The 26,663-nt window shown below is 36.7% G+C and overlaps 1 protein-coding gene across 5 annotated transcripts in view; it reads left to right on the forward strand.

The window, feature by feature from the left end:
• Inpp4b (inositol polyphosphate-4-phosphatase type II B) overlaps positions 1-26,663 on the forward strand; it is a 765,962-nt gene that overhangs the window by 140,741 nt on the left and 598,558 nt on the right. For all 5 annotated transcript variants that reach the window (XM_063260829.1, XM_063260831.1, XM_063260834.1 and 2 more), the window contains exon 2: positions 4,130-4,192. The gene's annotated coding sequence lies outside the window, so the exon portion shown is untranslated. The remainder of the gene's footprint in view (positions 1-4,129; positions 4,193-26,663) is intronic.

Below are 26,663 nucleotides of genomic sequence, written 5' to 3' on the forward strand. Positions count from 1 at the left end.
AACACAATTATAGTGTATTCTTACTTACCTTATTCTCAAGATCTGGTACTGTCTGACTTTTGGTTGTTTCCCAAAGTCAAAATGACCATGAAAGATAAATATTTTGAATAGATGTAGGCATGGAAGCAGCCACAACAGCACAGATAAAGACTCTTATGAAAGAGGACTGCCAGAACTGCTTCAGAAAGTGATAACAATAATGGGATAAGTGTATTTTAAATGAAGGGGAATATTTTCAGTGGGGTTAATAACAGTTTGTCTTTTACTTTAATAAACTTGTTAAAAATTTAAACACAATTGTTTATTGTTCCATAGGTATAATATTTAGTTGCTTATCTGATAGATCTATTAAAATACGGATTGTAAAATACTGGTATCACAGGTTGTAAAACTGTTAAATTTTGACACATAAGGCAATAGATATCAGGTACTAACATGATATATGAGCAAAATCACCTTGTAGAAACTTCCTAATACCAAGAGGAGAGCCTTGGCAACTCCTGTGTTCCTAATCTCAAAAGGTTGGGAACTCTGAGGATTACAGAGATCTCTATTTGGAATTAGCTGAATGTGCTAAAAATGTCCATAAATGACAAGTGAGGAGCTCATGAGCAGTTTAAAGCACATCAGTGCAGAAGTGCCAAATTGAAATGGCCCTACTTTTTTGGAGAGTGTTAGAGAGTTTACTGTGGAATAGGTTGTGCTACAAATGTGGGAGGGCTGGCATAGGTTGCTTAGTTTGTCCCTTACAACTGCTCAGCAGGTGAACTGGTCAGTAGACAGATGCTCATGGTGTCACTTGAAGCTATGGATATAGTGACAACCTCAGACAATATGAGTCTCCAAACCAGCAGTAGTGCAGAGGTCTCCAGTGAGTGTAAGAGAGAAGGTCATGGAAGAATCTAGAAAAAAAGAGTCCACAGGAGAGAATTACCCTTAAACACACCCCAGGCCCACAGAGTGAGTCCCGTAGCTTAGTGACCACGAAGCTAATCTTTCCCTTCACAATTTTTCTCCTCTGTCCTCACCTTTGCTTTTTTGCTTTTTTTTTTTTTAACTCTTCATATTTCAAAGACGTCAGGACAGGAGGGTGTAACTGTTTAGGAAAAGTAGGAAGTGGGAAGCTGTGAGACCAGCAAATCCCTTTTCATTGGCTGTTGTCTTCCACTTACAGCAAATTACAGCTCTAGAGAGGAGACTGGCTAAGGGAGGGAATAAGACATAATTCCACAATATTTCTATGTATTTTTCATATAATGCAACATACTTTCTAATTTGAGGATGTATTTGGTGGGCTACCATGCCAGTTTGTGTTTTTAAGCTCTGAGGGGTCGAAGTCTGGTAGGTGTCTGATTCTTGTTGACTGAAATGATGTTTTATTGATTTCCTCTGGTTCTACAACAAATCAGTGGAAAAGGAGTGGCTTAGAAGAAGAGAGATTCACTTTGTCATATTTCTAGGGCCTAGAAGTTCAAAATCAAGGTGGCATGAGGATTATGCTCTCAGGAAGAATAGGAAAGCCTTTCTTTTAGCCCGTTGGCATTAGCTTAGCTTGTCACTCATTGTTTTCAGGATGCTTCTTTTTAGTTTCTGGCTCTGTGGTAACTGGCATTTTTTCCTAGGGTTGTCTTTGCAATCCTCACATGCCACTCTTTCTGTGTTTGTCTTTGTTCTCACCTCCTCTTGTAAGAACATCAGGGGTGTTAGTTGGGGTAAGGGCCCACTCTAGTGAGTCCTCATAGTGTTTATATTTTAATAACATCAGTAATGATTTCATTTGCAAAGGAGTCACATTCAGAAATATCAGGGTAGGAGGACTTTGACATATATAACTTAACCAACAGCAGAGGATATGCAGACTTTGGTCTTCCTGATTCCTTTAAATGGGGTCAGGGTTGTGTGTATGACTGTAGTTAGAGATGCTTCCTAGTTTCATGTCTGTCTGTCTATTTATCTGTCTATCTACCTATCTATTCATGGTACAGAAAATTGAATTCAGGACCTTTGCACTGAACTATATCCCTTGTACCCCCCCCCATTTAAAAAAATTTTGAAACAGATTCTTGATAAATTACTAAATTTCCTTGGTGTCTCAAACTGACATACTTGTGATCCTCTTGCCTCAGGTTGCAAAAGTTGTGTGGTTATAAGGGTGTGTCACCCTAGCCTGGGACCACTCCTTTACACTTGGGCTTTTGGACAGTTAACTTTCAGACTTAGTCTTTAAAAGTCCTTCTGTTCTGTAAAATTTTCTCACACCAATAGGACTGATTGCCATCCACATGTAGTCATTCAACTATTCTGACTGGCTTTTAAAAATATTATTATTATTATTAGTCTTTTTGAGATAGGGTCTCACTGTGCAGTTCAGACTGGGCTTGAGCTCACTTTGTAGCCCAGGCTGGTCTCGGACTCACAACAGTCCTCCAGCATCAACCTCCCAAGTGTTGGGATTACAGGTGGGAGCCACCATGCCCAATTTAAAGATTATTTTTTAGATGGGTACTTTTCCCCTTTAATTTCATGAATAATATTCTTTCCATAATTTATGCTGCTTTAACATATTTTATTTTGTTTAAGGTAGTATTTCCACCAATTACTCTAAAATAATTGTCCCCAAGTGTGTTTCCTCCACTAAACTGTATTTCTTAAATCTTGTTGTCTATTGTACTTTCTCTTAAGTGTGTCACAGGCCGTAGATTGCAGGAGGAACTCACTGTTTTCTGAGTGTGATTAAGTGTGCACAGTAGTCAAGGACCAGCTGCATTAAGTGAATCTTGAAGTATGTCGCAGTGTCTTGAAGCTTCTTGAAACAAAATCCTCAGTAAAACTGAGAGTAGATAGGGGCAGGTGACAGCTTACTAATAATCTTCTTGAAATAGTTTCAATCCTTTTCCTCCTCCTGCTAAAGACTTAAAATGATGCCTTGTTTTCTTTGTTATCAAAGATTATAATTGATAGTTAATTGATTAATAAAAAGGCAAATTAGTTATTGTCTAGTGTAATAGGACTTAATCAGTTTTCCATGTTGCTCATTCTAACATTAATTCTCAAAGGGGCAATGAGATTTTTGAAAATGAATGTAATGCAAATTATAGTAACAATGATATTGGCACTGAGATTGGCTGACATTAACGCTTAGCTTGGTGGTGTGTAAGGTCCATTGTTTGTGTTTATCTTTTAGCTTTCCTATAGACTATGAAGTAAGAAGAGTTATCATTCCCACACTATAGATGAAAAATAAAGGCTTAGAAGAGTTTAATTCACTTTTCCAAGATCATATATTGGATAAGATGTCGTAGTGATTGCATTCAAATGACTATGCTTGTAATGACTGCTATAATCAGTTAATCAATGTCACTTTTAACTGTTAACATTCCTTCAGTCAAGTAACTTTCTTATGGCATGAATTTAAAATTCTCACCTATCTGTGTGATGGCCCTTTCTGAAAAGCTATTGCTCAGATGGAACCTCTTATCCTCCTATCTGAACATTCAGATAATGATGCAATAAAATCTTTTATGGGATTCTCTTCAAGGTTGTTATATCTCAGGGAGGGAATGAGATATATTTTCGTAACTTCTGACTTCTACAAAGTACTTTCCTCCTCAATGCAGCACAAAAAGGCTTTGAAATTGCATCTCTTAAGGAGGGTAATCAGAAATTATTTTCAGAATCATCCCAAGTCTCTCATCTTGTCATTTGGTGGAAAGACCCAAAATTTCATGAATATTGCAGATTTAATTTCAATTCGTCCTATTCCAATTCCAAGTCAATAGTCTGTTCCAACAGACTATTGCGTCTTGGCTTTTGAAATGGTGGAAGCTGATGCTTTCCTTGCTGAAGTGCAAGTTTTATTCCCACATAAGAGAAGAAAGAGGTGCTGAGAAGTCAGGCTGGGTCTGGGCCCCAGTCACCTAAGTTCTCAGATGCAGAGAGATAGGACCTTTGGGGAAGTTATTTGGCATTTAAAGCAAGTGGTTCCCAAGGCAGCTGCAGAATGGGGCTGAGTATTTTGTTGAATGATTTTCTTCTCTGACCTTTATTACTAATGAATCTTTTAATAGAAGCACTCAAACAGTAAAAAGAAAGGGTTTTTTTGGTTCAACTTTTTTCTCTTTGTCCACAGAACCCAAAGAAATGGTGTTACCTGGCAAGAGATCTGCTGTTCTGCATGAAAAGTCAGACCAAGGTAGTAATGCTTTTTTTTTTTAATTGTTATTATTTTGGTCTGTTTACTACATGAAACGATTGACTTTCCTTATTATTGATTTTTAATATTGAGTGACTCATCAAAAATGTAAATCATCTGAATAGCATAAGGAAGGGTTTATGGTCATCACTATTTATGAAATGAACAGTAGCATTTTAAAAATACATAACAACTTTTGGAAACATTGTGCATAATGATTATTTTTATGATGGCACTGTTTCATTTATGTTGATACATTAACAGTATCTTGATGAGAGGATTGCGTTTTCTTTATCTGGAAATAACTTCTGTTGGTACACTGTATTTACATATGTATTAAATTACAGAATAAGACCTTCATCATGGTCTAGTGATGAGGGATGAATTGTTCCTTTATGAGGAAATAAAGCATTAGTCAGATGGCTTTATATATTATTGTTTGATGATGCAAAAATTTTGTTATAAATTTCTAGAAAACTACTTCAAGTTTTATGAAGATATGCTCATATAAAATACATATTTTCTCTGGAAAGATTGAATTATACAGTTGTTGAATGGCATGCCTGATTATGCTTAACAGATTGCATATTTAGTTGCTAAATTTTCAAATTGCTATGTGATTTATTTACATATGTTGTCCTTAGAATATAAAAACCCATGCAAATATTCTAATGACATATGCTTGTAAACAAAGTGTGAGTATACAAGCGCAATATATGTATATTTTATAAGTAAAACTGCTCTTTCAAAAAATATTTTTACAGAAACGTTTCAGACAGAATTGTGGAGGAAACTGGATGCATCTACTGAGTACACTCTACGTATATATCTGTAATATCACTTAGGTGCTTAAACATTCATGCTAACTGAAATATGTTCTTACGTACTTATAGAAACTGACTTTTATTTTTGGGTAATCATTGAAGTCCTCAAAATATATGAATGCTGAAAAGTAGAATTTTAAATTTAACGGATATTGGCACAAATTTTGTTTCTGAACTTTTATTTGCAGTTTAGCAAGAATGAATTGTTACATTATCAATTGCAGTCTTTGTGCTTACCTTTTGCATTCAGTTAGTTCTTCAGAGGATATGTAAACCCTTTGAGAAAACAGCTTCTCTCTCCTAAGAGAGATTTTTGAATTAGGACACTCTATCCAAGTTCCATCTACTCCAAAATGTTAATTCAGATCAAAATTACTGAAAATAGTTAATAAAATGAGTTGAGGGTTTCTGTGCCTTTCAAGGAACCTGATAACAAGATCAAACACCTGACAATATGTGGAAGAAGTTGAGGGTGAACTACATGACAGGGATAGGGAGATGAGCGGGAGCGAGTACTTTTTGATGGGGATCAGCAGAAGATCGTGCCGTGCACAAAGTATGAAAGTGTGTGTCGCATTGTATGAGAAGGAGCCGGTAAAGGACGTCATGGATCCCCAGGCGTTAGAATGAGAATAAAGAATGAGAGGACAGACTCTCCCAAATGTATTCATGTGAATGTTTCCTTTTCCCAGAGGTGTTCATGCACTAACACTGTCAGTTCATTAGGGATATATTTTATATATGTAATATTCAGATAGACATTTTGAATTGAGTGTAATAGAGGGAGACAGTAGTAAGGAGAGGGCTCCTCATTGACACTATAGAGTTTTAGCATTTGTGAATCCAGAATAATGAAATTTGCTTCTTTTCATCATGAGAATAAATGTGTTCGCTAGAATGCCAGAGTTCACGTGTTTTGGTATCATGACACTACCAAAGTCGCTGTGACCCAACTGTCTGTCTTTGTGTCAGAGTGTGGAGGAGGGGACTGAGGTGGGAGAACTGGCATAGAAAAATGGGTTCATCTCAAGGTGCCCGGAGTTTCATTCCTTGGATTCACTTAAACAGGGTGATTTTCATCTCATAGAATTTTCATTAATAAGGCAGAGAGTACTATTGATGCTTTGTCTCGGTTATCTCAGATGAGGCAGATGTATTTAACTTTCTTTTTATTATTATTATTTAAAGAGAAAAAAAGAAAGGAAATAAAAAAGAACAAAGCAGTAAAAGGTACAAATAATACAGAATTTCAAGGAAAAAATACAGTAAGATATCACCAGTTAATAGGTTACATATTGTCATCTTGCATTTAACTTTCAATGTTTAAATAGTGATGGTTTAAGATGAACTCATAAAGGTGCTTTTTTTAAAAACTAATGCAACTTCGTGCCTTATCCTAGTTGTAAATGAATAATGATAAACGCATTCATTTTGTGTAAGATTAACGCTGGCAAAGGATCCCAGAGCGCAATGTGTTGAATTAACAGGTAGTCTTCTGTGTGCACATACCTGAAAAGTCTACATTCCATTCTTTTAGAAAGGATAGTTTTCTTTTCTTTTCTTTTCTTTTTTGGTACTGGGGATTGAACTCATGACCTCGAGCTTGCCAGGCAGGTACTTAGGTCACTGAGCTAAATCATCAGCCCTAGTTAAGTGATTTTTCATTAGTGTCTTATTACTAAAACTTATTGGTATGATCAGAATATTCTTAATTTTTTATTTTATTTTATTTTATTTGCAATACTGGGGATCAAAATCAGGACCTTGCACTTGCCAGGCAGGTGCTTATGCCACTGAGCTAAATCCCCAGCCCTAATATTCTTAATTTTATAATCCAAAAATACAGGCAAATTTAATTAGCTCAAAATGTAAAGTGTCCTTTAATATATTTAGTAATTTTTATATAACTATACTGTTATATGTAATATATTTCACAAATATGAAATAGATGTAACATTATTACAATCAATTCTTATGTTTGTATTTTTGGAAAGACTTTCAAGAAATTTTTCATGTCTGGAATTGGTTTTTATTGTGTAAGAATATTAAAGTTTGTTCTCAAATGTAGTTACCTTTCCTATAGAAAATCAAATGTGATAGTAAACATTTACTTAAACATCTTGATGGACATTAGTTTAAAAGCTAGGCTTATAGCAGACTGAGTAGATGCATAGTTTTCTTTCATCCACAGCCTGTAATCTTAATGCATAGCCTTATAACCTAAAACTTCTCTTTAAAAATTAGCCTTCTGAACCCTCATCATGATACAACTCTCTTTTCTTCTCTCCCTTAGCCTGATTTCATTCAGTAAAGTCAATTAGACATAGTATTTATCATAGTCTTATTAATGTATACATAGTTTTACATCTTCTTATGTATACATGTGTGTACCTATGTGAGAATACATTGTATTGTTGTGTTTGAAGGGAACCACGTATTTGCCAATCACTTTCACTCTTTTGTAGATACATTTTGAAAGAATGTACTCTTGAATCTCCAGAATTTTTCCACTGAAGGAAAATTTAAAAGCCTCAAAGAGATTGCCTTATACTGTGAATTATAATTTAGCTATGTTTTATATTAATTAGCAGTACCTTGAATGCCTACTCTATTTTTACCACTTATTTTCAAAGAGAGTAGAATCTAAATTCAGACCCACTAATTTATAAAGCCACTGTAGAAACACGCTCTTCTCACCAAGGAGAGATGGCCTAATTCTCTTGCCACTTGGCTTTGTGCCACTTTGCAAATGTCATTGGAGAAAAATCTAACCTGAGCTCCTCAACGAAGTCGCTTTTGCTTAAGAGGAAATCAGTATCCTGTGAGAACACTGCTTATTCCAGAGTTTTCATAAGAATCAACAGGAAAATGAGTATACTGAAACAGCCATCCCATTCATTTATTCATTTATCAGTTAACTGTTCACCTACTATGTTCAAAATGGTCAAATGAAGATGCATCCCAGAACTAGAATGTCTCCTTCTTTGTGCTATTCTTCACACACATGCATGCACAACATACATGTGCACACCACAACACATACACACACATGTGCTACAAATCTACTTCATGTAGTTAGAAGTTATATTTGTGCTTCTAAATTTTTACACAAATTTCACTTTCTTTTATGTTCCTATATATCATTCATGTGTATGGTTAGAAATCATTGGAGTGATCTCTGGTGTCTGACTGTCGTTGAATCTGTATGTAGAAATTTTGCGGTTATTGAGAATGTACATGTTTGTTTATGGAAATACAGTCTAAAATAACACATACCCAGCTCTACAAAGGAGTCTCTGTAGGGAGAATCTTAAAGTAGCTAAATGCGAGGCGTGGAAGTTGGAATAACGGTTTCTGTTATTTGGGACATTGAGATGAAATTGGATCTGTTGCAGGTTTGGATGGAACTATTAATAGTTGTGCATCCCTAGGAATTGGCAATTTCCAGTAAACAACTAGTAGCTTTGAGGGAATTGGCATTTTAAATGCGTTAGCAGCTATGTTAGTTTTTGTTTCTTCAGTTTTGTGGGACTAGCATCAAGGGAAATCAAGTTATTGAAGATAAAGCGGTCTAGGCTGAGTATAATAATTTGTGATATTGGATGTCCAGTAGACCTTGAGTGTACCCAGCGAGGTCTGTCTACCTATCTAATTAATAGTGCATATTATATGTATATATGCCTCTCTCTCTCTCTCTCTCTCTCTCTCTCTCTCTCTTCTCTCTCTCTTTCAAATGCATTTAGCTTTTTGAAAATTATGCCACTAGATGTCAGCAGCAACCTCCTAGGGTTTCTATGACCTTATTTGTAACCAAATATGTGATTAGAACATCCTATCAGAGAATAATAAATACTCAATTTGAAAATTGAAGACCTGTTTTTGAAATATTAAAATTGCTATATAAAATATCTTGAAATTATGTTTCAACTCATTTCTGACCATATATAACACATTACCTTGACTTTCCTAAACCAGCTGAGTGATTTAGCAGAAATCCTACCTGATGTCACAGCTCTCAGCTTCTGTTGCAACTTTATGATTCATTGATGATATCGTTGCATTAGGATTTGGATTTTGGCTTTATTTTGTTTTTTGTGGTGTTCACCATCAGAAGGTTGTGTGGTATTAATTTTTCAGTATTCACATCTGAGCCTTATTTACTTAGTAATCATTGAACTATCTTGGGTCTGTGTTCTGTTGCTGTAAGATGCTCAGGACATTTTGATGGATACCACAGCATATTATGGCTGTTTGCTCACCAACTGACACATACAATAATGTGCACGTGTGAAAAAATAATTTTTACCGTTCACTGTAATCAAGGTAACTGGTTTTTTCAAAAGTAGGTAGAAGTGTTGGAAATGTTTTCTCACAGAAATGAATAAGAAAACTGTAGCATTGAAAAGTTCTATCAGATACTGATAGATTGAAAGCAATTCAGTTATTAGCTGTTCAGATTACATGCACATTAGCAGGAAGATCCAGTCTAACCTGTTAGATTTTAGGCATCAATTAGAATCAGTGATGGGGTGTTGACTGTGAGTTGACCAAATACCCAAAACATTTGTTAATAATAATAATAATAATGAAAAAAATAAATTTGTTCCCATTTCTCACTGTCACCCATTTCCCAGTTTTTCTAAAGAAAATTGATTTGCTTTAAATTGTGTTAAAAATATCTTAGTAGCCAAGTGGCATGGGGGCACATGCCTATAATCCCAGCTCCCTGGAAGAGCAAGGCAGAGGCTCACAAATTTAAACCTAGCCTGAGCAACTCTCGGGATGCTGTCAAAACAAAATAGAACACACACACACACACACACACACACACACACACGAATTGTTAAGGGCTAGGAATTTACCTCGAATCTCTAGTACAATGTCAAAAACTTTTCTGAAAGTATTAATGCAAATTTTATATCCTTATCAAAGAATTTACAAAAGTAATTGTTCTAGGTGGTCACAGTGAGCTAGGGTTGATCGAGTTAGTATAGAGCTAAAGAGTTAACTGCTCTCATACAGAAGTTGTTATAGCTGAGAATTACTGGTTTGACTTCATAACACTGTATTTCTTATTTTTTACATCAGTATTTAGAACTTGCAGTAAAAATGAGTCGCCAAAAGTCTTTCCCTAAAACGGCGATTAGTATCTATCATCATGCTTATAATGAGGCAAACACTGAAATCATGCTGCAGTTACTTGACCCATGTAATTACCTCACGTGGAGTTGACACAAGAAGGAAACACACTAATAAATGGAAGGCACATCATTAGGCAGGTGTTCCGTCTAGGCACTCTTGACCTTGAACTTGGTGAAAGCATGCAGCTTGCTGGCTCTATCATAATAGCGTGGCCTACAATTCTCATATTTAACCTGCTAGACCAGGTCAGGGCTGGAATCAGACTGGGGCATCGCATGGTATTACTTTCTTTATCATTTCTGTATAAATGTTACTGATAGCTATTTGTATGCTATTGGGGATAGGGAACCTAAATATTTAAACGAACTATCTAGTTCTACAGAAAAAAGCTAACTGCCATATCTATATGCACCAGTACATTCTATTTTTCTTATTTTTGTTGGGATATAAACTTTGTAAGTCTTTATGTGGTACATTATAATAATTCAGAACTTGTACACAATGTGCAGTAGTCAAAATAAAGCAACAGGGATTTCCATCACTTCAATATAGAACCTTTTTATGCATTAAGGATTCTGTATTGTCCTTTTTAGTCATTCCAGAGAATAGAGTAGATTGTTTTAACCAGTATTAACCCTATTGTGCTAAACAGAAACTCAAAGTGATTCCTCCGCTTTGTTTTATTGCCTCTTAGGGAAGTTCTTTCCATCTCTGCCCAATCTCTAGACAATGTTCCAGTCTGTTCTTCTACAAGGTTGACTTGAGTTTCCAGAATTAGATGAGAACATGTAGCTCTCAGAACACATAGTTATCTTTCTATGTATGGCTTATTTCACTTCACATAATGGACTACAGTTCTATCCATATGACTGCAAATGAAATGGTTTCATTCTTTTTTATGGCTGATAGTCTTTCTTTGCATAAATATATCATGTTTTCTTTATACATCCATTCATCCACCAAAGGGCGTCTGAGTTGATGCCATATTGACTGCTGTGAATAGATCTGCGTCACCGTGGGAGTGCAGGTACCTTCCCAAACTCATTCACAGCTCTTTGCTCACTGCCATGTTGCCTCAAAGCCCACACAACCTGATGAACCCTTCTGTGTGACTCATGTCTCCCTTAACTACTTTGCATTGTCTCTACCTAGAAGTTGACTTTTATTTCCCCTGCCTGACTTCTTGCCTTTCATTTTAGAGACAGCAGAACGTCGAAGGAAAATTCTTGGTAGGCAGATGTGCTGAAGTCAAATTATATATGGGCAGTTTATAGTTTATTGCTCTTGATCAAAAGCAAGGTATTCAATTGCTGTGTGTTATAATGACTTTTTCTACAAAGAAGGAAAGAAAAATATTTAAATAGTTGAGTTAGTCAAATGAAGCTATTAATATTAACTTAGAATAGTACCTGGCATATATATAATAGCTACCCTAAATTCCACTGGGTCAGCATCAAAATTCATTTCCATAAAGTTTATTCTCAAAATGTTTTGTCCTTCATGGTCTTTAATCTTAGTGATGTATATTGGAAAGCCTATCTGATCACTTCACCAATACTTTTATATTTAGTGACCTATGAATTTTAACCTCTTGGTTATGTTAATTTCTGCATTAATAAAATGGGACAAAAGTTATTCATCAGGGCCATGCCTAAAATCACTATGAACACAATTCAGGAATAAAAATGGTAATAGGGCTTAGTATATTTACCACTTACACTGTTCCATTTACATGTAAGACACTGAATTAGGAGCTTTACTTACATTAACTTACATTACCATGACAATTGGGGTTGATCAGCATATGTGTGAATGTTTGAATTTAAAAAAATCATATGTAGTACATTACCACTGATCCCATTAAAATAGTCTCCCTCACTTTGAATATACTTATCCGGTCAGTCTTGTCATTTTCCTCCTTCTTCTGTTTATATCTATGATTAAGAATATGATGAACCCAGCTTCCAGTGGTATTCACTACAAAGGAAAAGCAGGCTCCTGAAAGCGTTACAGTATGTCCTCATATACCGTATTCACTGGATCTGGTGGGCTGCATCTTGTGACTCTTTCCCTGTAATAAAATGAGTATGAACGGTAAATGTTTTCAAGCACTTCAGTACATTGAGGCAGCCACAAGAACACAATTGAAAATCTGAAAGAAGATTTCCAGAATTGCTTTGTAGACTGTCAAAAATAATAAGATAAGTGTGTTTGAAGAAAAGGGGTGGGGAGTATTTTGGGGTGAATTAATGGTAATATGCTTTTACTGTAATCAATAATTTTAATGTAAACATTCACCATATTTTTGATTATACTTCGTACATGTGTTTGGTGAATGGTGGACAGGAAGGTAGTGAATCTACATTTAGATCTATGGAAAAAGGAGGTGGTAGGATATTGAAGCACTGAAGTCAAGGAGAAATGGAAACTTAAAATTAGGTTTTCAAAGAGAAATGACAACTTGAGATGTTTGAAAACTATTACATAGTTGGACTGAAAGCAAGACAGTGAATGAATGACTGTGTGAAAGAGAACTTGGACAGAGAAAAGCAGCTATGGAAAAAGCCCCCTTCCCTACTCACAAAAAGGGTTGTGTGTTCTTCTTCTTCTTTTTTATTTTAAATTAAAGTAAGGGATATAATTTGGGCAGGGGGGAAGATCACTTATCCTTTTCAAATCTGCAATAATCCCCTACATAAAATAAGTGCATAAAAGTGTATAAAAAAGACCAGGGCAGATAAAATTACTCTTGACCTAATTTTTGACCTGATATAAATATTGTTAGCAATAGCAATTAACCATGCAATAAAAATTTTATTGTCCATTTTGCAAGGTGGAAACTTGATATTTGATGTAATTGATGGTATGATAGCAAGGCATAGATCAAAGATTAGAAATCCATATAGAATATATAAAAGGCATTGTAGATCATCTATTTTGGCAAAGCGTGGATAATGTTAATAGCAAATGTTTATTGGCTACAGTCAGCCCTTTGTATTCAAGGGTTCCACACTCTTGGATTCAACCAATCAGTGATCACAAGTTTTAAAAAAGGAATTACATGTATGCTCTACATGTGCAGACTAGTTTTTTTTGTGTGTGTGTGGTTGTTATTTACTAAGCAAAAGAATGCAAGATATTTATATAACATTTATGTTATAGTGATTATTATAAGTAACCTAGGGATGATTTAAAGTATTCATATGCTTAGATTATATGGAAATATTATACCATTTTATTTAAAGAACTTAAATATTTACAGATTTTGGTACCCATGAGGGAACCAGAACCAATTCCTTGTGGATAACAGAGGACAATTGTATTTATCTGATGCCAGGCACTGGTCCACACATTTTATGTAAATCAGTTCATTCCTGTATCTGTTTTAATTTGGATTCCTAATAAACAACCTATATTTGGATTGTTGGATTTTGGGAAATCTGTGGTCAGGCACCGGCTTCTTTGGTGTCTACCAAGGATCCGCTTCCTGGTTCACAAATTGGGTTTCTAGCTGTGCTTTCATGTGCTGTATGGGGAACATGAGTTCTTTTGGACCTCTGTATGGGTTTACTTATCTCACTTAGGAAGGCAAAACCACCGTGACTCAATAAAACCCCAAAGACCTCTCTCCCTAATACTATTACTCTGGGAGTTAGAAGTTTATCCCCATGCTTTTTGGGGGAATACAAGCATGCAGTTCATTGCAGTCTTACAATAGCACTATGTAGACACTGTTAGGATCTTGGTTTCATATTTATTTGTCATGGCAGTACCACAAAATGAACAACCACAGAACTCATTAGCACATGTCTGCAAATTGTCTGGGTGGTTTTGCTGTACTTAGTGAGATTTGGTTATCTATCTGTAGTCAGCCAAGGCCAGTTCTGGGTTTGTTTTGCTGATCTTGGCTGAACTCTTTCATATTTGTGACTTCAGTTAGAGCAGCTGGGCTGATTCAGCTTTGCCCTATATAATCTTTCTTCCCTGAGCAGTCTTAACTGAGCTTGTCCCTATAAAAGTACAAAGGAAAAGAAAGCCATTAGTATTAACAGGCTCTCCCGAGGTCTACCCTCAGAACTGGCAAAGTACAACATTCTGTTAACAAACCTTCAGGACCAACCTGGAGTCAAGCGATGAACAGATCTTACCATTTTCTGAGAAAAGCTGCCAAATCACGCATCACAATTGTTTGGATTACAGGTGGATGGAAAATGGGGCTATTTTTTTAATCAAACAATATACCAGATTTTTATTCTACATATAAGAAATCTGAAAGAAAGTCATATTACATTGTTTGTTGCTGGGGTAGACATTGGGACTTCTACCTGTCCTACTGTGGAACTTTATTTCCTGGACTTCAGTGACTTGATAAGGGGTGGGTATGTGTCCTACAAAGAATTATTCTCAGCCCTAACATGAGATGTCAAAAATAAAGACTCTTCCTTTACACAAAAATTGTTTAGATACTGACTGACAATAATCTGTTGTTCTATCATTTGGGAAGGATGCTAAGACAGTTAAAAATGAAAGAAGCAGAGGAGAAAGGGAAGAATGACAGGGGCCAGGAGAAAGGAAGCAAAGATTTAAGACAAAGAATGAATGAGCAAGTATGAGAAATGATTATATTATTGGAGTTACGGGGTCCAGACGTGCTTGGAATCTTAAGCTCACTAATTTCTTAATATTATTATTAAGCAGGTTTGACTAAAGTTTCTGTCACTTGACACCTAAATATTGTAATAATGGTGATGTATTATTTTGCAACGAGAGTAGCATTGTTTCCAGTCCCTCTTGTTCTTCCAGAACCTTCTTGGTGGTCCCCTGCAGGTCATCAAATGGTGAACATGATTCTCCCTTTTTTCAAATGAGTGATCTTATATCTGATACTGTTAGTGGCGATGCTATGTGATTTTCCAAACTGGGTCATAACGAGGATAGGGAGCCAGGCTGACTTCTGAAACACTTGTCCTTGGAAGCTGATTATCAAGTAAGAAAGTCCAGGCTCCTTAGCTCAACTATTTGTAAGGAGTCCTGGGCAATATCCCCATCTCTGCTTTCAGCCAGTAGGTAGTATCATCTGCCAACCGTGGAACAACTGCATCTTCAGATTCTGCTGGCTCCCTGCCCTTGGGCAACCTAGGTGATGAGGAGGGGAACAGAGACAGGCTTTCTGCATATGGACCCTGCCCCAAAAGCAAATTCATGAGCAGAAAGAAAAAATGTGGTCATAATAATAAGCCTTAAATTTTGAGATAATTTGTTAGGCAGGCATAGAAAACAGCAATGCCAGCATGGTGCTCTCTCCTTGTCTTCTGTCCCAGAGGGGCTTCTTTTACTAAAATAACCTGTTAGAGCCACTCCATATAGTAATTGGCATTTCACATTATCCCATGTTTTAAACGTGCTTTAACTGACCTGGTAGATCTGGGCAGTTTGTGTTGATTATTGTCACTGTTTTCATTGGCTTTGTGATGTGACTTTCCTTGGATGGAGACAAGATTGAGGGTGCCCGTGTTGTTTCATGTCTCCTACTAAAAGTCTGCTCATCTGATTGGACAAATTTTACTCTTGCTCTCCACTGCTGTGCTATCTGATATGGTAACCTGTAGGCGCTTGTAATTACTTAAGTTTGAATTAAGTTAAAATTAAATATAATCCAGTTATTCAGCTGTACAAGCCACATTTCAAGGGCTCAATATTTATATGTCGCTCTCGGTTAGCATGTTGAGCAGTGAAAATTACAAAACATTTACATCATTGTCTCATTCTTCTGTTACGCTCTGCTCTGATTTGCAGTTCACACGTGTGGTCCAAATCTAAATCCTAATGAGGTACAATGATATGAAAGATTTTGACCTTATGCAGAGAGCTCTGAAGATCTGGTTTCTTTCCTAGATGTGAGCTCTCGAAAGACAGAATCTGTGCTCCAGTTAGTAGGGTTATTTTCATTTACATAACATAAAACAGGCTACTTTTTATAGCCTGTCTTTACTCCCTGGACATGTAGGCAGTGTTTACTCTCTTTTTTTTTTTCTGTGTAATTTTATTTTAATGGAAATCTTGCCTGACTTTCAGAACAATTGAATTCATAGAAGGTATTCTAGTGAGCAATATAGCCCTTTGCAAATACTTGGGTGTCCTTGGTCTCCCAGCTGAGAGTCGTCATAACCACACAGGGTTCCTGTTGACTTGAAAGCTTACTCTGGCTGTGGAGTGGATATTAAAAAAGAAAAAGAATCAAGTCAAGGCAAAAGGGTCTTTACTTTCCAAGGGTGTAAGTTTTCTTGAAAGCTTGTTTATTGATTTGCATTGTAATAAATGAGCTTTCAAACTACCAAAACTACAAAAAAAAAAAAAAAAAAAAAAAAAAAGAAGAAGAAGAAGAAGAAAAGAAAGAAAGAAAGAAAGAAAAAGAACAACAATGACAAAAAAGAATCTGGGAAATAATATCAGGGATGGACAAGTTTATTCATCCACTGTATGTCATTTGTAGTCAGTTACCATAAAGCTGTGAAATACAAGCACCACAAGCTCCGCCCCCACCTTTCCTTTTTTTACTATTATGGAACGTAAGAATTTAGTCGATCAAAAGGGAAAAGAAATATAAACTTTCAAGCAAGGGTTCATTTCCATTAAAAGTGTTTGTGCCTGGCTTTATGGCCTTGTGTGAGGAGAGTGCTAAAGACAGATACATGGGAGACCCGGCTGAGGGGATAATGCCTGGGCCATGAAAACAACACTATTGCTGATCTCTAACCAATTATGCACATCACCTGAAATCCTGTCTATTAATGTTCTGATAGCAAGATGGTTTCCTAAATTTCTGACTCACATGATGAGATGACCCCTTAAAAAGGTCCTCTAATCAGGCAATTTTGGAAAAATGCTAAATTTTATGTCTCCTCTCCTGTAGTTTTATGATGCACATTAGGTTTAGTATGTGAGACATCCAGCCGGAAAGATACCTGTTTAACTTTGTTTAACCCAGAATTTCTTAAAATTAGCGTTCCATGAAATCTTTTTATGCTTTAGTGTGTATTTTATGTAATGCTCATTATAGGCAGGGTACTAGGTTTTAGTGAAGTACACTTTGGCGATGCTGCTGTAAAATAAAACATGGAACCACGAGAGAGTTAGCTTTGCAAAATAAAAGTTACCAGGAAAGAGTAGTTCTGATTTAACAGCCATTCAGATAGATTAACTGCTAAGTAACTGGGAATCCTACAATCCTGATAGAGTGGGATTGGCTGACACAGAACATTTCCTAGAGAGACCTGGGGGAACTCTCATGGCAACCACGTTGGGAAGCATTTTTTGGAACAGGAGATTTTCAGCGCTATGTTTCCAGAAAGGTTGCTAATAGCAGATGTCTCATGGGAGATAACTAGTTGCAGAAAAATTTAGCAATGTGGTGTGACTTCCAGAGAATGTTCAATCCTATTTTCCCTTTTGAACAGCTGTTTCTCAGAAGAGTAGATTTCCCTTACTGTTGCTGTTTTCCCCAACTGTTTACTCTTGGTTCACACAGTCTTTCATTTACTCTTTCATTGCATCGAACTCCTTTTCTCAGATAACCAGTTATTTTTGATTTGCCAAGGGTAATAGGCTTCTTCCAGCACGAGATCATTGGCCTTCATGATTCAGGGTTCCACTTAAATGCTTTTCACCTCCATGCTTGTATCTCTAGCCCAGAATTTGTAGAATCACAGATTTATACATCAAATTGACCCATAGACTTATACTCTAAATATTTTCCCTCCTGTAGATCCTTGAAAGATCCATTGTCTAGCCTCGCACCCAAATTAGAAACCTAGAATCATCCTTTATTCCTCTTTTTGTTTTAGTCCCCTCTCGATCAGTCACCAGGACTGTCAAATTTTACATTTCTCAAGAACAGCTCGTAATTCCCATTTCTTTGTCTTCCATAGGCACCAACAAACAAGTAGCATCTGAGTCAAATCTTAGTGCTTCTACTTTACAGCTCAATGATCTTGTATGTGCTTGTTAGTCTCCGTTAGCCTCATCGTTCTCATCTATAAGACGGGGGTAATTGTGATGCCTAAGAAAGAGTTGTGATTTTGTGAAAATAAAATGGGAATCAAGTAGGGACATGTAGAAAAGATTTGTTTTCTTTTTTCTCCTTGGGTGCAGTGAGTGACATGTACTTGTTTATTACTTGGGAAGAGCATCATGAAGTGTTGGTTGGCATTTATGTGGGGGACAAATATCATCCTAAAGTACTAGGATGCATAGAGAGTAAGATAAAACATAACTGAAGTTTCAATTTGTTAGACTATGTAGAGAATAATTTATTAATATTTTTTTTTCATTACACAATTAAGGACTTTTGCCAGGAAAATAAAAGAAGGAAATGAATGATCTTTACTACCCATCAAATCACCAATGGAAGTAGACACATATTTGTGATGGGGTAGGTACATGACAAGGAGCTGATGGTAGCGCACCTGGAATATTGGGTTCATCCGGCCAGCACTCAGGAATGCGTATTGAGGCGTCAGCCAGCAGGAGTGCAGCTGAGGCAGGACGCGGGAGCCTGCAGCTTTGAAGAGCTGCCTATTCATCTCAGTCAGTTTCATGTCAGTATCTCCTATTTTTTCTTAATGCTCAACCCTGTTGCTATAGCAGAAAACCTTAGACTGGGTATTTTATAAATAATAAAAATTTATTTCTAATAGATCTTGGGGCAAGGAAGTCCAAGATAGACCTTGATGGTGCCATCCTGCTGGTTTGTCACACAGTGGAAGGGGCAGAAGTGCCAAATAGCTCCCGGGCACCTCTTTTATAAGATCATTATTCTTACTCCTGAGGGTATTATACTCCTGACTTGATCAACTCCTAAAAATCCCTCTTAATACTGTCACACTGTTGGTGAACTTTCAGCATAGGAATATAAATCAGACACAGGCATACTGAAACAATGGATTACAGCCCTTTTTAAAACCACATTGCATGGACAGAGAGCTGCAGAAAGTAGTACACCGAGCCCTCTGCACTCTCAGGCCTATCGTTGTAGGAAGAAGAATGCATGATTAATGAGAGTCATTCATTCTTTTAATAAATTATATTGTCCTCCTTCTATGGGCCATTAATTCTAGATGCTAGGAATATGGCAATCTACAAAACTGACAGAAATCCCTGCCCTGCTGGATTTTATGTCCCAGGAAGAGGAGACAGATGGTAAACAGGATAAATAATTATAGAATATTCTAGAAAACAAGCATGGGGAAAAGTAAAGCTAGGAAGGGGTCAGAGTGTCTTGTGGCAGGGGTGAAGTTGCATATTTAAATAGGAGGACCAAAAGTTGTCATTAAGATTCTGCTTAAGCAAAGACCTGAAAGTGGACATGGGTCAGAGGAAGGATTTTCATCAAAGGAAAGAGCTGATCAGACTTTCACATCATTAGGGTCACCGCAGCCACCTTTGAGACTAGACAGAATGAGATCAATCATTAGGCTATTATGATAATCCAGGCCAAAGATGGTAGTGGATTTGGCCAGGGGTAATGTTGGAGGTGACACAGGTAGAAATAAAGGTCAGTCTTCAGGTAGATAGCGTCTGTAAGCCTATGCTGTTTTTTTTTTGTTTGTTGTTTCTTTAAAGAAATGCCAGGATTTCAAGGTCAGATGTAGAGAAAGGAACCGGAGAACAAAACCTAGAGAGAAAACCAGAGAGGAGGAAAGTTATTAGGAAGTAAAGTCACAGAAGCAAAGGTGATTCAAGCTTTAGGAGGTCTAAATAATATTCGGTAATACACAGTTGAACTGGAAATGTATTTGAAGGAATTCTAACAGATTTGACAAATAGAAGACCACTGGTGACAGAACAGGAGAAGTTTTTCAGGTCCCTGTAGTAGATATTGAGACTGAGAAGTGAAGAGGTGTAGACAGAGGTTATATATTACTTCCTCATGAAGCTTAGTAGTCACAGACAAGCTTAGTAGTCACAGTGCTTTCCAGAAGCACTTTATTTTTTAATCACAATCCACATTAAGAAATATATCTTCTCCAGCGATTTACAGCACCTGTGTACACGTGCCAATATACAGAAATAGATGGAGGTAGTATTTTGTGGCACAGCAACCACTTTGTTATAAGTGTGTCTTCTCTATAATTGTTAAATACTTGTCACATGGTATAAGTTGATTTTTATAACCTACTCTAGGGTTTTGATTCATGATTGGAAATCATGATCATGGGCAACAAATAGCATAAAAACTCCCATCTAGACCATCACTCTCACATTCTCTGCCACACCTGTTAGTATTACGCTTCAATCTGTAGTCACAAAATTGAAAATCAGTAGTTATTTTGGGTCAGTAAGACTCTCTATCTGGGAGTTGGGGTTATAGATCACGCAGGGAGCAGACTTAGCATGAACAGGATCCTCTGTATAAAAAAACAGAAAGACTCCTTGTACAGGTGAAGGCATTGAATGTGTTCACAAATAAAGTATTTCCTGCTAACAAAACAATATGGGTGTTTCCCTTATGATATCTGAGCTGGAGATCTGTGACCTTGGGCAGAGTGGGTTAGCTGTGTCTGGGAGGCTTTGACCTCAGTGAGATTTAGAATGAGCTTCTCTTGTCCAAGGATTGGCATACAGTAGGAGCTAGGAAATAGTCACCAAATAAACTAAAGGCTTTATGTAATATATTTTTTGAAAGTCAGGAAAGTCAGCATAGCCCAGTAGGGGTAATCATTGATTCTTCTGCTGTGTAGCTAGATATTACTAGCAAAGTTCACAGACAAGATGAAAAATAAACTTTAAAGGAAATGAGAGGTGACAGGGGCAGAGGGCATTAAAAGATCAAAGGAAAATCCACTTTCTAGTCAAATGAAGCTGTCAAATAAGCTGCTTAGGAAGATGGTAAAGATTCTTGGGAGAGAGTACACTTAATGAGGGGGCGCAGTATTGGAGGGGAAAGCATTGGGATTCTTCTTAAAGTAACAAAAGACCGCTTCTCCTTTAAGGCTAGATAATTCCAATCAGAGAGGTTTGTAACCTGGGAACAGGAAGACAAAAAAGGTTGTTTATTAATTACTGTGACTTATAGATTGGGAATAAGATCTTCTGCTAAGAGTGTGATGGTGCTAAACGTTAAGAGGGTGCTTGAGGATAATATTGAAGTTTTGGAATTGTAATTGAGCAGGAGAAGTTGTTAATGCAGGATTAGAACACTGATAGACATGACAGGTTAGTAATTATCTGCAGTTTCACATGCTGTCTTCTTTCACTTTGGTTTAAAATTAAGGCCATGAATTGATAATTTATAGGACCCAAGAGGGCCTATAGATTAGTTTTACTCATTTACCCTTATTCTAATAAGCCAATTTTTAAAATAAGGAGTTTCATATGCAGAGTTTGGATTTGAAAATTTAAAAAGAAGATCTGAGAAAAATTTGCTGGATTCAGTCAGACCTGTGTTTTCCTTTCAGTTCACCATTCAGTAGTAAACAATATGTATTTATTTATGGTGTCTGTATCACTCCTTTGTGCTGCTTCTCTGGACCCTGTAGGCTTAGGAATAAATGTGGGACCCTGATTTAAACCTCAGCTGATGGAATTTGAGTCTGAAGTAAGTATCAAAAATACCCTTACTTATTTCACATTAGCCATGCAGCTTCATGGATTATTGGTTTTTAAAGTCTGGTCATCTGTCCTGATGATTGGACACTGGATATTGATTCAGATCAACAAAACACACAGGCAACAGATTTATAAACAAATACCCCTACCCACGTTAGACAATGAACAGAATAGCCCTTTGTCGTACTTTTCTCTCTTGCTGAGATAAATTATCCAAGACCCAAAGTTAAAGAAAGAAAGGTTTTATTTTGCTCACTGTTTGTAGAGGTTTCAGTCCATAATCAGCTGGCTTCAAAGCAGGGTGGCATGCAGAAGGGCAACTCTACACGGTGACAGAAGACAGCAAAAACAATGAAAGAGCAAAACAAGGAAAGCAAGCCCTTTTTCCTCCCTTATATCGTATGCAGGCTACCCTCCCTAGGGCAGGTGTATCACTCACACTACCTTTGTGTCCTCCTCTTGCACAGGCTGAGGATGTTTACAAAGTGCGGGCAGCCCTGGCTCCCTGCTAAGTTACCTAAACTTCTAAACTCTCAAGTTGACATAATGCATCAACCTTTCCACTCTTTCTATGTAGCAGCCTACCTTATTTATGCATCTACTAGTGTAGTCTCTTAAAATTATTGCTAAGAATGAATCACAGAATGGGAAATCCACTATTTTTTATTGTTTTGGATTTAACAAAGGCAAACACAAAGCATATGCTCCATGGACATAGAGCCTAAAATCCATAGAGGACACTAAAGTTTAGCAGTTACAATAATGCTATTCTGAGTATTGCAAGGTGCTATGGGTACTCAATGGCCTTGAGTGCTAGATGCTGACACAGTAGTGGGCAAAAAATATGGGAAGTTATATTTCTGAAGTTTAGAGATAAGGGTGGGGAGGAAATGAAGGAAATTATCTGTGACTGTAGCAGGAAACAGAGATAAAGGACAAGATAGAGCTGAGACAGTGACAAAGGCCAGATTATGAAGGATCTTGTGAACCATCTTAATAGAAGATACAGGAAGAAAAGGAACTCAAATCCACATTTCATGTACAGGAGTGGATTTCACATGAGAACTGACTTTGTTTGCTCAGGTTTCATGGTGGACAATATACCAAGGAGTAAGGTTGGTTGCCTTAATATGTACCATGGTATACTGAGGCTTGGTCACTTGTCAAGCCTTGTGACAAGACCTTATACAGTATCTCATTAAATTACTGCCTCACTCCTGCAAAATTAAGCTTTATATTATCCTAGTCTTAATGATGAAGCATTAAAACCTTAGAAATATTAAATCAGTTGTTGACAGTAGCATGTTAAGTAATTGGCCGAACTGGGCTTAAATCATTCCCTGAAAAACTCATCCTCTTAACTGTTAGGCTACATTACCTTCAATTGCAGTTATCCAGGAGTGATAAAATGAGATAAATAGAAGGAATCTTGAGCAATCTGTCTTTGGGAGTAAGACCAATGTGATTGAATTCTCTCTTTCTCTGTCTCTGTCTGTCTGTCCCTCCCTTCCTCTCCCTCTGTCTCTTTTTCCTTCTCTATGGGTAGGGAGTGCTGGCAGCATTTAAAAAGAAAGATAGTATCTAGATTTTTTTATTACATCACATAAATTGCGGATGATTTCTGTGGTTCATAGAGACAATAAATAAAGTAGAACTGGTTTGCGGGACATCATGATAAATGCATGCAATATCGTGTATTTAAGGTGACAGGAGAGAAGCTTTAGGAACTGTGCAGCATAGAATTGTGATGTGCACTAACTGTTGAGACCTGATGATCCTAAACATCATGGTAGCTGCCTAATCCATTGAAATATGTCTACATTGGGAATAGAAAGTGACTTAGGGAGAAGTGATAGTATAAGAATAGTTTGAGGAAGGAAAAAGCAAGTAGAAGAGACTGAGAACAGCATTAGAGGGAAAATTAGGAGTCTGTGGTGAATTTCAGGAAGGAGATTATAATCTATATTATTAAATGTTTCTGAAATGTGAACTAACAAAGGAATTTAGAAATTAACTAGATTTGATAATTAATCAAGTGATATTGATAGTGATGAGGCACTTTTGAGGGGAAGGTAAGTAAGAGCCAAAGCTGGAATCTTGTGACTTGAAGGATGAGCATAGAGTATATATAGAGAACTGGCAGTGATTTTGAGGTTAATGAATGGAAAGAATAAATTCAGTTATGACTAAGAACAGGAATTTGAGGGAGAGTTGTTCAGGTTGTGTGTAAGATAAAAAAGTGATCTTTAGCCTGTTTACTTATTGGTAGGGCAAAGTGAGCCGAAGAGAAGCCATAACATCCAGGGAGGAAGGATACACACACATGATAGAATTCTCAAGCACGTGGGAAGGGAAAGCACAGAGAGGACTGTTGCAAGATTAATTTTAAACTTCATTTCCCTATAGTATTAGGAGGAAAGCATAGAATAGATAGGTGAAGAAGCCTGTAAATGTGTGAGTTTTATGACTAAAGTAAAGGAAATTCTGCATGACAGCTTCTCTTGCTCTTTGAAGATATGGTGGTCACAATTAGCTTGATTATAAAGAATTTAAATAAAATAAATGTCTCAAGGGGTAGTTCTACCAAATTATATGTGATTTCTCGATCATTGTACTCACCATTATCTAATGAAAAACAATTAAATTCCTTATTTAGCAGGAGTTCTCCACTGATTTATTGCTGGAAATAAGTGCTTTAAAAATATTTTCAATGTGTTATCATCCCCAGACTGTGCCCTGCCACCATCACCCCTTCGTTTTGTCTTGTAGTTTGCGCTCTATGCATTTGGAATATGCTCCTGTGGTTTGTCCATCCTGGCTCCCTCCTATTGCCATCTGTTTTTGTATCATGTGTTTCAGGAGACCTTGAATCCTCGTTCTGTGAAGCATTTCTACTGTTAGCTACTTCTACTAATGCACCCTTGCTGGGGAGGGTACTGCCCTTCTTTTGTTCCAAGGTCACTTTACGATTTTTAACTAGCTAAGTACCAGACTGTGGATGCACTTGAGTCCTCTACATCTTCATGGAAATGTCCTCATATTGGCTGTCTTAGACAGCAGAGCTTCAGAAACTGGCCACATTCTGAGCTACGGGAAAGGAGCAGAGATGATGTAGTTCCATTCACTTCTAGCCAAGTCAGTCACATTTATTTCACTTCTAGAATGTTCTGGTCTCCTCTGAGCTTCAGGGTTTGGTTACAATGCATTCTGCACTCAAAGAGAGGATCTCTTTTTATTTCAGGGCTCAGTAATTCTGAGAAATATTAACTGCAACACTCATTCCTTCAAGGATAATGAGACATGCTATACAAAATTAAACTGCACTGGAGAAAACAAGATACATATATTTATATTCATACGCTCCAAAACCCTATGAACTGAACTCCTTGCTGATTTATTTAATGGTACTCATTGGTCTTATCACTAAATTTGGAGCACATTTTGCTTTTGTTCTCCTGAAGCTCTTCTTCTCTTTAGGTTTCTTAACAAATGGCTTAAAGTTAATCCTTTCATCTTTTCCCTTCATACTGGCCACTTAGCAAGAAATCTGCCCATAATAGTATTATGCTCTAGCCATTTAATTTAACTAACCAAAAAATGTGTTATTGTAAGGTTTTCGCTTATCTTTTTTAAAAAAGTGAAAACCCATTATTAATTAAAAACTCTGAGATTTCAGACACAGACTTGATATTTTGAGGAAGCATTTCTGTTTGCAAGGTTCAGTGCCACAGTGGCCCCTCCAGGAGAGCTTTTGGGTTTACAGTGACCCTCCTAGCTGTGGAGTTTGTAGCTTTACCTTTGTCCCTGCCTTCTGAAAGCTGAGAGCATTAGTAATTCCCTCAAGTATGTAAGCTAAAGAATAGAAATAACCTCAAAGAACTCACCAGGAGAGTGCGAGCACACACAAGGGGTGATGGGAGAGGCATTATACTAAGCTATTTTTTTCATGAGATATTCCTTTTAATTGTTACATATTATTATCTGCCTTTTTCAAGTAAGAGAATTGGGCCTCTGTGGAGTTGCCCAAAATAAAATAGTTAATAAGTTTCTGAACCTTGTTTAAAGGAACATCTTGATTCCAAAACAAGTGCTCTTTCAAATTCACGTACTCTTGATATATTAGCCTTTTTCCTTCCATGACTACAGATATCAGTACTTCTCTATAAAAATAAAATTAGAGCTGGAGAAACAACTTAGTGGTAGAGTATGTGCTTAGCGTGTACCACATCTTGAGTTCAACCCCTAGCACTCAAAAATACCGAATAGAAATAAATAAAGTAAAATAGAACAGCCAACAGATACCAAAACAGTAGCCACAATAAAAGACCTTCTTCAGTGTTAAGTTTAAATAGAACTAGATCTTAGATCAGAAATGATATGGAAAAAAATTAAAGGGAACTTATTTGCAGATACCAGTTTTTTAAGAAAAATATTAGTTTGTCAACTCAAGGTGAATCCAAATTCCATGTCTTTAAAGCATAGTTTCTAGATAAAATTCCATTTGCATACATTTGTGAATAATTAATTTGCCTTTGTGAGATATGACAAAGATTGGCACAAAGGAAAATAGGTAACTTTAAATATGGTCTCATCAACCAAAAAAATTTTTTTTAATTAACAAGAAGTCTGAGAATGATATATATGAAATAAACTCTACTCAATGCCTGTTTGGAAATTCTCATGCCTGATAATAAAAAAAAAATAGAAAATAAGTGGATAATTTTATGAAGATATGAAAGCTTAAAGAGACCAAAACTATGGGCACAGAAAAGATAACAGATGGTGTGTATGAAATTACATCAGGAAAACCGTGTTCTGATAGGACCGCTGACAGGTTCCCAACTTGGGCTGGACTTGTGTGGGCGTCAATGTGAGTGGCAACATGACTTTTCCCAGTG

The sequence above is a fragment of the Cavia porcellus genome, unplaced genomic scaffold (genome assembly GCF_034190915.1).
Source record: "Cavia porcellus strain 051 isolate PalLab524CR breed Dunkin Hartley unplaced genomic scaffold, mCavPor4.1 scaffold_14, whole genome shotgun sequence".
In the NCBI taxonomy this organism is placed as follows: domain Eukaryota; kingdom Metazoa; phylum Chordata; class Mammalia; order Rodentia; family Caviidae; genus Cavia; species Cavia porcellus.